We start from the raw sequence: 16,906 nt of genomic DNA on the forward strand, positions 1-16,906 counted from the left end.
TTTGCGCCACTAGGTTCTAGACACTTCCAACCAGTCGGCAAGATGAGTGTGCAACAGACACTCACATAACCACAGCAACTACCTGAAGAAATGCTTTATTTTAGCCCTTACCCCAGTAAGGATGTTATTTTTTAATTGGTATTGTTGGCTGGGTCTTCCTTTAAACCATCTGCCTCAAGCATTCCATCCTATGTTGACAATGGAAAGACACATGTTTGTAAGGTATGTTTAGCATCTGAGAGCCTGAAAGAATGAGCTTTTGGGCATTGCCAGATGCACTGAGTGCATGTGCAGAGCAGAAAACATGCTCTCTAGGCAGAAACACAAACTGGGGAGCAAGCCCAGCCACACAACTGGCTGTGGGACATTCAGTTGAAGGGGCTGAACACAAGATTTAGGTCCTTGGAGTGGTTGTAAGCTCTGTGTAGTACCTTACATAACCCTTTGGGCAACTCTTCCTAGGCAGAGTGTTGATTCCACCATCACCCAGGGAACACTCTCCTCTCCACTCCCAGCAAGAAGCCAAGGATCTCTAAATTGTCACTCTGACTCCAAAGGGCTCTGCTGACTCCAGCTAGCGTTGCCAACATTGGCTGATCATCCCAGACCCTTGCTAGTGGGCTGTTTGCTCCAGAGAGGCCTCCTGGTGCCAGCAATCTGCACAGGTGTTAGGGACAATTGCAGCGCGCTCATCAGAACAGATGACACATAGCCTCGAGTCAGACGTGGGGAGACTGCAGTGACAGCTGATTCCTTTGGTGTGGGTTTTAAGAAAATGGGAATATATTCCAAAGTGGTCTTGCGTTTGATTGGTTGCAACCATGGACTTGAGATTTACTGAAGGAAGGAAAGAGGGATGATCTCCATAGCTAGCACGTATGTAAGCTTCCTATGTGCCAAGCACTAATCTAAGCATCAAATGCATTAGCTCATTATCTTCTCACCATAGTCCTACAAGGTAAGTGCTATTATGGTCATCCCCTTTTCATGAGTAAAGACACTAAAGCACAGAGAGGGTAAGCAACTTGCCCAAAGTAAATGATTAGTATGTAGCAGAACTGGAATTTCAACCCAGGGACTCCACACTTTGAACCATGTTATACTGCATCTCACGACCTACACAGTGTACCCAAGAATAATAGTAACAGAACCTTCTTTAGTCATATTTATATCAAGCACTGTGCTGAGGGCTTGACATGCTCTATGTCCCATAATCCTTAAAACATTCCTGGAGAGAAAGTCCTGTCGTTACTTCTATTTTCTAAATGAGGAATCTGAGGCTCAGAGATGCTAACTTGCCAGATATTCCATAGCTAGTAAATGACTCAAAAGTCCATCCTCTTAATCATTCTATTTTACTGCCTTCCACGTAAACTGCATAAACTTTAAATAGCACAAAACAAATGAAACAGTTTTGCAGAGAATCTCCTTTGTAGTCTGGACACTAAATAGATACAAATTGACTTCCAAGAAAATGTCATAGGATTTGAGATCTGGGAGGTAGGCAATACGAGGAAAAGCAAAGGACCCTGAGCTTGTGGTCAGAAGATCTAGGTTCAAATCCCATCTTTGGTGCTCACATTCCAGCCTCAGTTTCCTCATTTGTAAGATGGAGGTGATGGCAAAACCTACCTGTGGGAGGTAAATGATAAGGCATATGTGGTAGTTATTATTTAACATGTGCAAGGTGGGTTTTTTGTTTTTTGTTGTTGTTGATGTTTTTGTTTTTGCATTGTAGTTCACTCTTGGTGTTGTACATTCTAAGGATTTTGACAAGTATATAATAGCATGTGTCTACCATTCTAGTATCATGAAGAAGTTTTAGTGTTCTAAAAATCCTCTGTGCTCCACCTATATATCCCTCCTTTGCCCTCCCAATCCCTAACAATCACTGATCTTTTTACTGTCTCCATAGTTGTACCTTTTCCAGAATGTCCTGTAGTAGGAGTCATATAATATTTAGCCTTTTCAGATTGGCTTCTTTCACTTAACAATATACGCTTAAGTTTCCTGTATGTCATTTCACTGCTTGATAGTTCATTTCTTTTCAGTGCTGAATAATATTCCATTGCCTGGATCATTATAGCTTATGTATTTATTTATATCTTCTCGAATCAATACAGCTTTTACTGCATCTTTAAAATATCACAAACAAGTCTGAAAAATCATCTGGCATCTTGCTGTTCCTGTAGCTAGACAACTTAGATCTTATTCATTAGCTTGCAGAACTGTTCCTTTTTCAGAAACATAGACACCATCTGACAATTTTCTGATATCCTTGTTTTCAACTGTTGTGGCTTGCTTACTCAAAGCAGCTGAGTTTGTTACAAGTTCGGTGTCATTTCCTTCAAGAACTAAGTCATCTTTGTGGTCTTGAGATACCGAACAAGCAACACCTGGCCTCATCCGAATTCTGTGGATGTATTTTTTTTCACCCAAGAAATTGCAAATTTCAACAAGAGAACCATTCTCCTGAATAACAACATTGATGGGGAAGTGAGCACACTCAGACTTCATGTGGTAATGGAATCCCAGTGTAATGCCCTTGATCATGTTCTGCACATGACTACAAATAGTGTGAACAGCAGCCAGCTCTCTCCTCTCCTATTTCCCCATCATTTGTCAATTCGGAGCCTCTTCTTTTTCTTTCCAAGGAGACTGAGCTCTACATTGATGTGATTGAATTCCCTTCACAGGGTTCCTCTAGGGCCCTTCACAATAACGGTGGGTCCCTTCAGAGTGATGTGGACATTTCCTGGAATGTCAACAGTCTGATTGCTGTTCATTCTTGCAGTAGATGTGACAAAGAGCTATAGTTTATTTATTAAGGTTTTTTTTTAATTTTTAGCCCAATTCCTCTAATTTTATAGATGAGAAAAGTGAATCCTAACGAAGTTAAGAAAACCGGCTCAAGTCCTACAGCTAGTTGGTGACACAGTCATGACTCAAAAGTGACTCTTCAACCTCTAATCCAGCACTTCTGCTACTTTAGTGGGCTGGTTTTCTGACATTTTCTAGAGTTTGTGTTTTAGGATCTCCTTTCATTATTTGCATCCATTTGCTAAACTACTGTTTCTCTCATAGTTGCGGAATTAGAGGTCAAAAAGAGTTTGGATAAAGCAAATGCGCATTCTCTACAAACGTCTAGTGGTTTAAGAGCTTCCACTTCCATCCTTATGTAGAAGTTTTAAAAGAGCAGCTGAAAAGTAGCAAAATTGGCAGAGGGATTTTAATATTCTCTGTCTTCTGTTAATCTTTGGAGGACAGGCCACCAAATGATGATGTGAACTGGAAGACAGGGAAGACGTAGTAAGGAGTTTAAGGGTAGTCTTGTCTGTTGTAAGGGCAGATGTGGTGTGGTGAAAAGAGGGAATAACTAAAAAAGAAATCCAGTAGGGATCAATAGAAAGTCCTACACTTAGATTCAAAAAATCAACTGTACCAGATGCAGGGTATAGTAGAATATTTCACAAAAAGAGGGCCTTGGGATTTTAGTTGTGTAGTATAAGCTTAACAGGAAACAGCATTGCTATGGGGATGCCTAAAAAGCCTATTGTATTCTTAGAGTGCATTAATAGGGTTGCTTTCTAGTCCTGACTTTATCACAGACTGACTCGGGTCTTTTAAACGTTGCAGAGTGAGGGTTACTGTAGTTCCTTTATATTCTGCATTTAAGTAGAGATGTACAAGAAAGCCCATTTGTGGATGTCATACCTAAACCATCTATTGACAAGATGAATCATAACCAGAGGCTGCTGACTGGGCTGTGGGTAGTGGAAAATAACCCACTTTTGTGGGGGCCTTCCAAGTATCAGGCATGGGGCTAGGGCATTATTTACATGGTCTCAGTACATCTTCAACACCAACCTTGAAATATAGGTGTTATTAACCTCATCTACATATTTTTAGAGGAAGAAGCTTGTCCAAGATTACTCCCCTTGAAGGTGACGGGGCTGACTCCTAATACCATGTTCTTCCCACTACCATCAAAGTGAAAGATCTTAAAAACCATATCATAAGAGGACAGCTGAAGAAACCAGGCACACACAGCTATCCAAATATATCTGAAATATATCAAGTGGAACGGGGAGCTAAATTTATTCCTCTTTGGTCCCAGAGAAAATTAGAACCAGAAGATAAGTGTTACAGGGAAGCACATAGGAAGTTAATGTCAGGAAGAAATTTCTATCAGAGGATGGTTCAGTAAATGATCCAGCTGCCTTAACTTTTCACCAGTACCTCCTCACTGGTGGAGCATTTAAGGAGAAGCAGACTGGCCAATTGTGAGGGGTGTTATTCATTTACTCAACCAATATTTAATAAGTAGCTGTGATGTGCTATCACTGTTTTAGACCTTAAAGATTCAACAATGAACAAAACAGACCAAAAAATATATACAGTTTTGCCTTAATGGGGTTTACACTGCAACAGAATATAGTGGTAATTGCACCATTCTCTGGTATATTCGACTAGCGGACGCCCAAGATACCAGTCATAGATGGCCATCTGTGCCTGCCAGTGTCTACTTGTACCAGCTTGTACCACTGCTGGGTATGCTGTCTCAACCTCTAATTCCCAAATCCTGTGAATCTTTTCCAAGGGCAGTCTTTGGTCACTGGAGCCTATTCTACCTTTATGCTAGAAGTGATGGAGGAATTGACACTGTCCCAGCAGCTGTCACCAAATGAAGGATAGGCTAAATACCCTGATCTTGTTGTCTTTCAGTTGGAATAACTCTGAGACCCAGGATCTATCCTGTTTCTCTCAGTTTCTCAGCAGGAGGACACTCCAGTTGTCCACAGTGGAGCCTTGCTTGATTGTTTCCTTCTTGTCCCTATCTCACTTCCCACTGCCCAACTAGAGGTCTTAGGAGCTACTTCCTAAATAAACCATGTGCACTTGAATTCTTGCCTCAAAACCTGCTTCTGGGGGATCCCAAAGTAAGGTAATCCTTATGATTAGTGAGCACTGGCTGAATGTCAAGAGATTTGAGTTTTCATCATGGCTCTTGTCTCTGTGCACAAATTGTCTCTAGCTCTTCATATTATCACTTGTAAAATAAGAATGTCAGACGAGATGAAATATATGTGTGCCATCTATTTTCATATACATAGGCGTGCCTAGTGCTTAATTTTGTAGCCTCCTTTACATGTTTTTGAGAGGGCCTTCATATTCCTGTCCCAATGATCCTCAAAATACCTCTATGAATTATACTGGATAGAGGCCATTTTGCCTATATAAGAGATTAGACAATTGCACGACCATAATGATGTGGTTTCCTTTTTTCTCTTCTAAACGTTTTAATTAATGTCCCAGAGTTTGAGTTCTTCTCATCCTGTTTTCCTAATCTCCATATCCAATCCTGATGTAGAGTACAAGTTTTCTGCTTCTTGATTATTGAATTAGGAGGTTATAGACAGCAAATGGCTAGAATCATGGCTAAAATGAGAAAGGATCCAGAGCCTTTAGAATATAAAATTCCATCTTCAACAGCCCATACGGGTTAGGTGCTGTGTGGGGCAAGACTATGGGGGTAGACACAGACCTGGGGCTACATGTAAGTGGGCTTGTGAATCACATACCCACTCTCTGTTAAGAGACAGCATGGATACATTTTTATATTTTTCTACAATTTATAAAAGCACTTTTACATCTTTGATCTCACTTGATTCTCACTAATTCTATGAAATACAATTTTTATTATTCTCCTTTTGATGGGAAAACAGAGGCTGAGAGAGATTGAGTAGATGTGATAAATGTGAAGTATCCCTTACAATGTGAAGGCAGATACCAATGGAAGTTTATCACACTCAGGCCTGTTCAGTTGAAAGCTGTTGTTATGAGTTTTCTTGTAGCTGTGTAGATCCAATCAGAGGGGGCTTTCTAGAATACACTGGAAGAACTCAGTCATAAAGAAGGAAACAGTAAAGATTCCTTGAGGTTGGGATCAGAGAGATGACCCTCTGTCCCTCTGCAGAGAAGGAAATCAGACAGTAACACTCCAATGAATTGTAGAGATCATCCTGGTCCAAATTCCTCTGTGGTCCAGAGCAGGGAGGTAGTTTCTTTAAGGCTACACAACTTGATGTGTGAGCCATCATCCTGGTTTGCCCTGAAATTCCTACTTTCCAGGAAACCTCTGAGTCTGGAGCAAACTAGGATGGTTGGCCACTCTACAACTGATACATGTATTTGACACTCCCCTCTCTGTCTGGTTTCAAAAGACGCCTTATTGAGCACGCTGGCACTGAATATAATCATAAGTGAGTCACTTTGCCCCTCCAATTTCACTATTCCCATCTGTAAAATGGAAGCACAGATATCAAATGCAAAGAGTTGTGTGGATTAAATAACAAATGCATGTAAAGTGCTCACTAAATGGTAGATACAATCGTATGAGTATTACTTACCAACACTAAAGCCAGGTTAGCCTGGCCTTCTACCTCCCCCTCTTTCCGTTCTTCCTGTTGCTTCCAACAGGATTCACAAATCACCATTAGGCTTTTTTTTGTTTGTTTTTTTCTTTTTTTTTTTTCTGCACATGAAATAAAGTCTTCACATTATAACTGGAAATTTTGGCAAATTTATATGCCCAGGAAGCATACCTCTTTATAGTGACCCAAAAGCTTTTGCTTTCTACACTTACAAGCTACATCTTCTGAGAGTAGTGTTGGTATATAGTTCAACTATGCCCAAACGATATCTTTTTTAGACTGTGAGAACAGCTACTATCAAATACACAATAAAATGGAAGGCTTTAGATCTCTCTGGCACCAAGGGTTTAACTAATGTTGTGGCAAGGGAGAATGACTATATTTCTTAAATCGTATCCGATTATGTAAAGTAAGATTATTTTAGATGGAGCCACAATTTCATCACCTTTCCCTGTTCTGTCCCTCCCCACGCAACCATGCTACATTACATTATATAGACAGAATAACAAAATCCAGTGTTTCATGCTGGATTTAGAAGGCTGTCTTGTGCCCCTGTGGTAGGATTCTGAGTAGGCGTTTGAACTCTGAAACCCTGCAGACTGAGCCCCTCAAACAGGCTCTTTCTGTGTCTCAGTGGGAAACTCTTTGCTTCTCTTCTTCAGTTTCTTCAGCTGTAAAACAGGAATCCAAATAATTCCTTCTAGCTCAAGGATTCTCTGAGCTAGTCTGTAAAATGACACAGAGATGAAAAACCCTGTAGTGACAATGCATGCCTAACACTGTTATGAGTCTAGAGCTCAGAGTTCAATGAGATTGAAAAAAAAAAAAAATCCAGCATCTAAGAGGAAAAACCCAAAGTGCTCTCTGCTCAAACTGGGGTATTTTGTGCATAATTTTGGGAGATCACAAACTTCCTGGGGGTGACCTTGTAAATGTTTTTCTACTCTTTCCCTCTAAAGGAGGCCTTCTCCATCATAGTTTTATAGGATTCCCACCCGCTTTTTTTTTTTTTAACTGTAGTAAAGAAAAAATTGAGCACAGCTTCCTTGCTGATTGTGGAGAACAAATCTGTATCTCTTTGGAAGCTTGTTGATCAAAAGATCTGTGTCATCTGTGGGTAGTACATTTCTCCGAGGGGAAAAGAGAGAGTAATCAAGAATGCTTCTCTTCTGAGGGGAAAACAGATGCGCCGTGTGTGTATTGGGACTGTGTTTAGAAAACAAAGTCAGGAGACTGGAAAAATTATAATGGTGCTCTCCCAGCAAATGTGTGGGGATAAATGGTGGCTCAGAAAGAGACCTCACATTCCAGAGCTTTGGTGTCTATGGCAAAAAGCAGATAAAATGTGTCAATAAAATCTGGCATTTATTAGAGAGATAAGGAAGCCTGGAGTAAATGGTATGCTCTGAGTAAGACAGGAAAACAGGAACATTTCTGTACATCGTTACCAACCTTTGTCTTGGGTCTGGCGGTAACCGGGTTTATTATTTAGAATTTTTAACATATTCCCTTAAAATGATTGCTAGTTTGTGGAGTTCTCTCTTCTTGGCTTGCTAGTGTTTGCCAATCACACCAGGCGATAGATCTTTAACTCTGTTATTACAAAATAATAATAGAAAGTGGATGGCGTGTAGTGCATTTTCTCTAGGGAGTGAAATCAAAAAAATAATTAACCACAAGCATTTCACTGTTTGAAAAAGCAAAACAAAACAAACCATAGCCATACAGAGAGTCAGCTGATTCTCCTCCCATGGGTGGCCCTTCCATAGCTGTGTATAACTGTCTAAGGCAGTTATCCTCACAGTGACCTGTGTTTCATCGTGGCAAAATCCAGCATAGTCAGAATACTTAAAAGTTGGTTATTCTTTGTATTTTGTAGTTATGGTGAGAGACAAATGAGAAAATGTATCTATTTCTAGACCTTGGGTTTCCAAAACGCTTTTAGATTGGCTAGTACTGTACAGTTCACTACGGGCTTCCTGATCCACTGTTTAGGTTGAAAGAAGAAAAGTATTTTGTATTTACAGAAGATCAACAGCAGATGTACACCAAGGTCTCAAGCATACGTTTTAACTTACTTTTGTGTGCTGTAAGGAACTATTTCAGAGCCAAAAAGTGATTTGTATTCACTAATTGTAGGCAGTTTGGTAATTTTTGTATATCAAAAAAATAACGTTTGTATGCGTTATCTGTTGGTTTTACTCTCTCTCTCATCCTGGATATGTTTTGTGTGTTTACTTCATGGGCTCATCTAAGGGTTAATGTGAAACTATCTCAGGGTCCTTGGCAGCACTGGTTTTTATACCCATCAGCTTCCTTAGACAATTTAAAGTGGTTATGAACCACTTAAAACTGTGGCTATGGGAGCACAGGTCTGTGGAAACAGGGCAGTTGTCTGGTAGATGTGATCAAGGTAGAATGTCAAGTTGGATCATTCAAGAGTCAGGACCCCCAAAATATATCCACTTTGGTGCCCAAGAAAATCAGATTGAATATCTACATTGCCCACATATGCTGGAACATTGCCACATCTCTGCTTCAATTGGTGTGCATGGAAACTGCTTACATGTGCAGCCTAGGGGGAGTCAGTTCTGTTGAATGGCTGTCTGAATGTCAACACAGCGCATCGTCATTTCTAGATGACAAATCATAAACATGGTTGGCCCTCCGGAAATGATGGTTAACTGTGTGAGGCAGAATTGTGGAAAACATTGGTTGCACATATAAATAAATGTCCACATGTGCCAGGTTTATATTATAAGTAAGGCAGACTCAGTGTCAGGGTGTGAGGGATGGTGGGGACTGTGAGGACCTGAGGGGGACCCACCCATCTGAAGGGGCACCTGTTCCTCACATCCAGCTCTCCACTGCCCTTCTTCAGTAGAGGTTCAGTGTTGCAAGATCTGCTCATTTTTTCCAAAACAAGCAAGAAATTCAGATTTTTATGTGAAATCTCTCAAACTTTAAATGTTGACTTCAATTTTTTCAAACACTGTTCACTTAGAATCTAAATACTTCAGAAGGCTAAATATGGCCTTCAGGCTACTGTTTCAAGACTTTTGAATTAAATGACTCTGAGAAGAGAAGAACCTCCCTACTCTACATTTAGAGATGGGTTTTTCCAGTAACCTTTGTGAGTGTCTTTTTTTTTTTTTTCTTTAAAACACTGGACTGGGAATTAGGAGATGGGGTAAGCCAACTCTGTCTTTCCTGACTGCATGATCAAGGGAAAACACTTAGCTTTTCTCATCCGCAGTTTTATAATATATCAATGCATAATACATGTTCTACCCATCCATGTCACAGATAAAATTCACCCAATTATTAATTATTAAAAAGTTACATGAGCATATCCTATTTTACTTAATTCTCAAGAAGGCTTTATGAGGTAGATATTCTTAACATGGATGTAGAGATGAAGAAACAGATTCTGCAAATTTTAAGGACTGCTGAAGGTCATAGACCTAATTAGTGATGATGGAGTGGAGATTCAGATTCTTTTGATTTTAAGCTCTGCTTTCCATTGTGAAAGCAATTCTTAAAATAGATAAGGAGGTATCATTCATTTAAACCCTCATTCTCGGGCGCCTGGGTGGCGCAGTCGGTTAAGCGTCCGACTTCAGCCAGGTCAGGATCTCGCGGTCCGTGAGTTTGAGCCCCGCGTCGGGCTCTGGGCTGATGGCTCAGAGCCTGGAGCCTGTTTCCGATTCTGTGTCTCCCTCTCTCTCTGCCCCTCCCCCGTTCATGCTCTGTCTCTCCCTGTCCCAAAAATAAACGTTGGAAAAAAAAAATTTTAAACCCTCATTCTCATCAACATCGTTTTGGCCTGTTCTTGTCTAGCCCCTAGATACAGAATTTACAAGTAGAATCTTACGTAGGAAATCACTACATCTCTCTAGGTCTCAGTTTTTTTGACTCTTAAGTGGGAGAAGTAAGATTGAAGCAGAAATTCAAATTGGTATTTAAATGGCTATATTTCACTCAGAGATATCTTTGGTTAGATCTAAATAATGTTCTTCTGTTTTGTTTTGTTTTTTTAAAAAACTAAGTTATTGAGGCAGTATGGCTGACACAAAAGAGAGGGCACATGTTATAAGTGTACAATTTGATAAATTTTGACACGAGAACATACTCATGAAAACTATTACCACAATCAAGATAATGAGCGTATCCATCACCCCCCAAAGTTTCCTTATGTCCCTTTGTAATCCATCCCTGACTTTCCACTCTTTGTTCCAGGTAACAACTCATCTGCTTTCTTTTTACTATACATTTTTTTATATTCCCTAGAATTTTATATAAATGGAAACATACAGGTTGTACTTTTCTTCTTCTTCTTCTTCTTCTTCTTCTTCTTCTTCTTCTTCTTCTTCTTTTTGGTCTGGTGTCTCTCACTCAGCTTAACTATTTTGTTATCTGTCCATGTTGTAGTGTGTTCATTCCTTATGATAGCTGAATACTTCCATTATATGGAAGTACCATAGTTTGTTTGTTCACCTGTTGATGGACGGTTTGGGCTGTTCCAGATTGGGGCTATTATAAATATACCTGCCATAACTCTACTAGAAGTCTTTGTATGAACATATGATTTCTTTGGGTTAAAATCCTAGGAGTGGCATGGCTGGATTATAAGTAGGTGTATATTTAACTATTAAAGAAACTGCTAAATTGCTTTCCAAAGCTGTACCATTTTACATTCCTACCAGCGATGTCTGAGAGTTCCAGTTTCTCCTCATCATGGTCAACTTTTGGATAAGAAATCTTTATAATTTCCATTCTAATCAGTAGGTATTTGTCCTTAATGTGGTTTTAATCTAAAGTCCCTTAGTGACTAATGATGTTGAATATCTTTTCATGTGCTTAATTTCCATCTGCATATCTTCTTTGGTAATGTGAGTCTTTTGCTTGCTTTTATCATATTACTTTCTTATTTATTTATTTACTTACTTTTAATCCCAGTATAGTTAACATACAGTGTTATATTAGTTTCTGGTGTACAATATACCGATCCAACAATTCTATATATTACTCAGTGCTCATCATGGTAAGTGTACTCTTAATCCCCTTCACTTATTTGATCCATCCCAAGACCTCCACTTCCCCTCTGGTAACCACTAGTTTATTCTCTCTACTTAAGAGTTTGTTTTTGGTTTGTCTCTTTTTTCATAGTGTATTTGTTTTGTTTCTTAAATTCTGCATATGTGTGAAATCATATGGTACTTGTCATTCTCTGACTTATATTACTTAGCATTATACTCTCTAGCTCCACCCATCTTGTTGCAAATGGCAAGATTTCTTTTTTATGGCTGAATAATATTCCATTGCATATGTATACTACTTCTTTTTTTTCCCCCAAGTTAGTTAGCATACAGTGCAGTCTTGGCTTCCGGAGTAGAACCAAGTGATTCATCGCTTATATATGACACCCAATGCTCATGCTGAAAAGTTCCCTCCTTAATGCCCATCACCCTTTTAATCCACCCCCATCAGCCTCAGTTTGTTCTCTGTATTTAAGAGTCTCTTATGTTTTGCTTACCTCTCTGTTTTTATCTTATTTTTCCTTCTCTTCCTCTATGTTCATCTGTTAAGTATCTCAAATTCCACATAGGAGTGAAATCATATGATATTGGTCTTTCTGACCGACTTATTTCACGCAGCATAATACACTTCAGTTCCAACCATGTTATTGCAAATGGAAAGATTTCATTCTTTCTTTATTGCCTAGCAATGTTCCATTGTGTGTGTGTGTGTGTGTGTGTGTGTGTGTGTGTGCGTATACACACCACATCTTCTTAATCCATTCATCAGTTGATGGACATTTGGGCTCTTTCGATAATTTAGCTATTGTTATAAGTGCTGCTATAAACATTGGGGTGCATGTGCCCCTTTGAATCAACATTTTTGTATCCTTTGGATAAATTCCTGTAGTGCAATTGCTGGGTCATAAGGTAGTTCTATTTTTAATTTTTTGAGGAACTATACCACTTCTTCTTTATCCATTAGTCTGTCAATGGGCATGTTTATGGACATAAATTATGCTTTCATAATTTAGCTATTGTAAATGATGCTGCAATAAATACAAGGGTGCATGTATCTTTTTGAATTAATGTTTTTGTAGTCTATAAGTAAATATTCAGTAGTGGAATTACTAGATCACTTGGTAATTCTATTTTTAATTTTTTGAGGAACCTCTGTACTGTGGCTCCTCCACAGCGGCTGCACCAGTTTGCATTCCCACCATCAGTACAAAAGGGTTCCTTTATTCCCACAGCTTCGCCAACACTTGCTGTTTCTTATGTTTTTTATTTTAGCCATTCTGACAGGTGTCAGATTTGCATTTCCCTGATAATGAGTGATATCAAGTATCTTTTCATGTGTCCTTTGGCCAGCTGTATGTCTTCTTTGAAGAAATGTCTGTTCATATCTTCCATCCATTTTTTAAATTGTATTATTTGTAATTTTGGTGTTGCGTTGTATAAGTTCTTTATGTATTTTGTATGCTAACCCTTTATCAGATTTGCCATTTCCAAATATCTTCCCCATTCAGGAGGTTGTCTTTGAGTTTTGTTGGTTGTTTCCTTTGCTGTGCAGAAGCTTTTTATTTTTATGTAGTCCTAATAGTTTATTTTTACTTTTATTTCCTCGCCTCAGGAAACATATCTAGAAAAATGCTGCTATAACCAATGTCAGAGAAATTACTGCCTATGATCTCTTCTAGGATTTTTATGGTTTCAGGTCTCACATTTATGTCCTTAATCTATTTTGAGCTTATTTTTGTGTATGCTATAAGAAAGTGGTCCAGTTTCATGCTTTTGCATGTGGGCTGTCCAGCTTTCTCAATACCATTTGTTGAAGAGACTCTCTTTTTCCCATTGCATATTCTTGCCTTTTTTGTCATAGATTAATTGACCATATAATCATGGGTTTATTTCTGGGGTCTTTGTTCCACTGATCTATGTTCCACTATCTATTTTTGTGCAGGTACCATACTATTTTGATTACTACGGCTTTGTGTAGTTATCTTGAAATCTGGGATTATAATACTTCAGTTTTATTCTTCTCTTTCAAGATTGCTTTGGCTATTTGAGGTATTTTGTGGTTTCATACAAAGTTAGGATTATTTGTTCTAGTTCTGTGAAAAATGCTGTTGGTATTTTGATAGGGATTACATTAAATCTGTAGATTGCTTTGGGTAGTATGGATATTTTAACAATATTTGTTCTTTCAATCCATGAGCATGGAATGTCTTTCCATTTGTTGGTATTGTCTTCAATTTCTTTCATCCATGTTTTGTAGTTTTCAGAGTACAGGTCTTTCACCTCCTTGGTTAAGTTTATTCCTAGGTATTTTGTTATTTTTGGTGCAATTGTAAGTGGGATTGTTTTCTTTTCTTTTTTTTTAAGATAGTTATGTTTAAAAACTATTTTTATTTTAAAATTTTATTTATTTTTAAATTAAATTCATTCATTCATTCAGTAAACTCTGTGCCCAATGTTGGGCTTGAACTCATGACCCAAAGATCAAGTATCACATTCTCTACTGACTGAGCCAGCCAGGTGACCCAGGATTGTTTTCTTAGCTTCTTTTTCCGCTGCTTCATCATTAGTATATAGAAATGCAATGGAGTTCTGTACATTGATTTTGTATCCTTCAACTTTACTGAATTCATTTGTCAGTTCTAGAATTTCTTTGGTTGAGTTTTCTATATATAGTATCATGTCACCTGCAAATAATAAAAGTTTTACTTCTTCTATACCATTCTGGATGCCTTTTATTTCTTTTTGTCTTACTGCTGTGGCTATGAATTCCAGTACAAGGTTGAATAAAAGTGGTGAGAGAGGACATCGTTGTCTTGTTCCTGATTTTAGGGGAAAAGCTCTCAGTTATTCACCATCGAGTATGATGTTAATTGTGGATTTGTCACATATGGCCTTTATTATGTTGAGGTATGTTCCATCTAATCTTACTTTATTGAGGTTTTTATCATGAATGGATGTGGTAGTTGGTCAAATGCTTTTTCTACATCTACTGAAATGATCATATGGTTTTTATCCTTTCTCTTGTTGATGTATCATGTTGATTGATTTGTGAATATTGAATCGCCTTTGCATTCCAGGGATAAATCCCACTTGATTACATATTTTTTTAAATGTATTGCTGGGTTTGATTTGCTAAATTTTTGTTGAGGATTTTTGCATCTTTCGTCATCAGAGATACTGGTCTGTAGTTCTCCTTCTAGTGTCTGTGTCTGGTTTTGGTATCAGGGCAATGCTGGCCTCATAGAGTGAAATTGAAAGTTTTCCTGTCTCATCTATTTTTTTGAATAGTTTTAGAAGAATGGATAATAACTCTTCTTTAAATGTTTGGTGGAATTCACCTGTGAAGCCATCTGGTCCTGGACTTTTGTTTGTTGGGAGTTTTTTTTTGATTACTGATTCAATTTCATTGCTGGTTATCAATCTGTTCAAATTTTCTATTTCTTCCTGATTCAGTTTTGGGAGGTTATATATTTCTAGGCATTTATCCATTTTTTCCTAGATTATCCAATTTGTTCGTATGTAGGTTTTCATAATATTCTCTTACAATCTTTTGTATTTCTGTGGTGTCAGTTGTGATTTCTCCTCTTTCATTTCTGCTTTTCTTTGAGTCCTTTCTCTCTCTCTCTCTCTTATAAGTCTGACTAAAGGTTTATCAGTTTTATTGATCTTTTTAAGGAACCAGTTACTGGTTCCATTGATATGTTTTATTGTTTTGTTTGTTTTTTTTTTTTTTAGTTTCTATTTTGTTTATTTCTGCTCTAATCTTTATCGTTTTCTCTCTTCTGCTTGTTTTGGGTTTTGTTTGTTCTTCTTTTTCCAGCTCCTTTAGGTGTAAGGTTTGGTTGTTAGTTTGAGATTTTTCTTCTTCTTGAGGTAGGCCTGTATTGCTACAAACTTCCCTCTTAGAACAGCTTTTGCTGCATCCCAAAGATTTTGGACCATTGTGTCTTCATTTTCATTTGTCTCCATCTATTTTTTAATTTCCTGTTTGGTTTTATAGTTAATCCATTCATTGTTTAGTAGCATGTTATTTATTCTCCATGTAGTTATGTTCTTTCTAGACTTTTTCTTGCTGTTGATTTGTAGTTTCATAGCATTGTGGTCAGAAAAAGATGCATGGTATGACTCCAAACTTTCTGAATTTGTTGAGACTTGTTTTGTGGCCTAACATGTGATCTATTCTAGAGAATGTTCCATGTGCACCAAGAATGTGTATTCTGCTGTTTTAGGATGTCATATTCTGAATATATTTGTTAGATACATATGTTCCAATGTGTCATTCAAAGCCACTGTTTCCTTGTTGATTTTCTGTTTGGATGATCTATCCATTGAGGTAGTGGGATGTTAAAGTCCCTTACTATTATTGTATCATTACCAATTACTTCCTGTATGTTTGTTACTAGCTGTTTATATATTTGGGTGCTTTCATGTTGGGTGCATAAATATTTACAAAGGTTATATCTTCTTGTTGGATTTTCCCCTTTATGATTATAGTGTCCTTCTTTGTCTCTTGTTACAGTCTTTATTTTAAACTCTACTTTGTCCAATATAAATACTGCTACCTTAGGTTTCTTTTCACTTCCATTTTCATAATAAATGCTTTTCCATCCCTTCACTTTCAATCTGCATGTGTCTTTAGTTCTGAAATAAGTCTGTTATAGGCAGCATACAGATGAGTCTTGCTTCTTTATCCATTCCATCACCCTTCTGACTGGGGCATTTAGCCCATTTACTTCAAAGTAATTATTGATAGGCATGTACTTATTGCCATTTTGTTATTTGTTTTATGGTTATTTTGTAGTTCTTTTCTGTTCCCTTCTTCCATTGCTCTCTTCTCTCATGATTTGCTGGCTTTCTTTAGTAATATACTTGGATTCTTTGCTTTTTATTTTTTGCATATCTATTAACAGTTTTTGATTTGTGCTTATCATTAGGTTTGTATATAACATCTTATGCATATAGCTGTGTATATTAAATTGATGGTCACTTAAGTTTGAACCCATTCTTTATTCCTTTCTTGCCCATGTTTTCGGTATATGGTGTCATACTGTACATCTCTTTATTTTGTAAATTCCTTGACTGATTTCTATAGATATACTTAATCTTACTGCTTTTGTGCTTCCTACTTTTCTTACTCCTGCTTATGGTCTTTCCTTTCCACTCAGAGTTGTCTTTAACATCTCTCATAGGGCTGGTTTAGTGGTCATGAATTTCTTTAACTTTTATTTGTCTGGGAAACTCTTTGTCTCTCCTTCTACTCTGAATCATATCCTTGCTGGGTAAAGCATTCTTGGTTGCAGGTATTTTCCTTTCAGAACTTTGAATATATTATGCCACTCCCTTCTGGCCTGCAGTTTCTGTTGAAAAATCAGCTAGTAGCCTTATGGGGTTTCTGTTGTATGTAACTGTTTTCTTTTCTCTTGCTGCTTTTAA

General features: G+C 37.9%; 1 protein-coding gene and 1 pseudogene across 1 annotated transcript in view; one reads left to right on the top strand and one right to left on the bottom strand.

Moving 5' to 3' along the window:
* ROR1 (receptor tyrosine kinase like orphan receptor 1) overlaps window positions 1–16,906 on the top strand; it is a 466,977-nt gene that overhangs the window by 35,296 nt on the left and 414,775 nt on the right. The gene's annotated exons all lie outside the window — the stretch shown is intronic.
* LOC106980778 (60S ribosomal protein L9-like) lies at window positions 2,209–2,786 on the bottom strand (annotated as a pseudogene).

Source organism: Acinonyx jubatus, chromosome C1 (genome assembly GCF_027475565.1).
Source record: "Acinonyx jubatus isolate Ajub_Pintada_27869175 chromosome C1, VMU_Ajub_asm_v1.0, whole genome shotgun sequence".
Classification (NCBI taxonomy): domain Eukaryota; kingdom Metazoa; phylum Chordata; class Mammalia; order Carnivora; family Felidae; genus Acinonyx; species Acinonyx jubatus.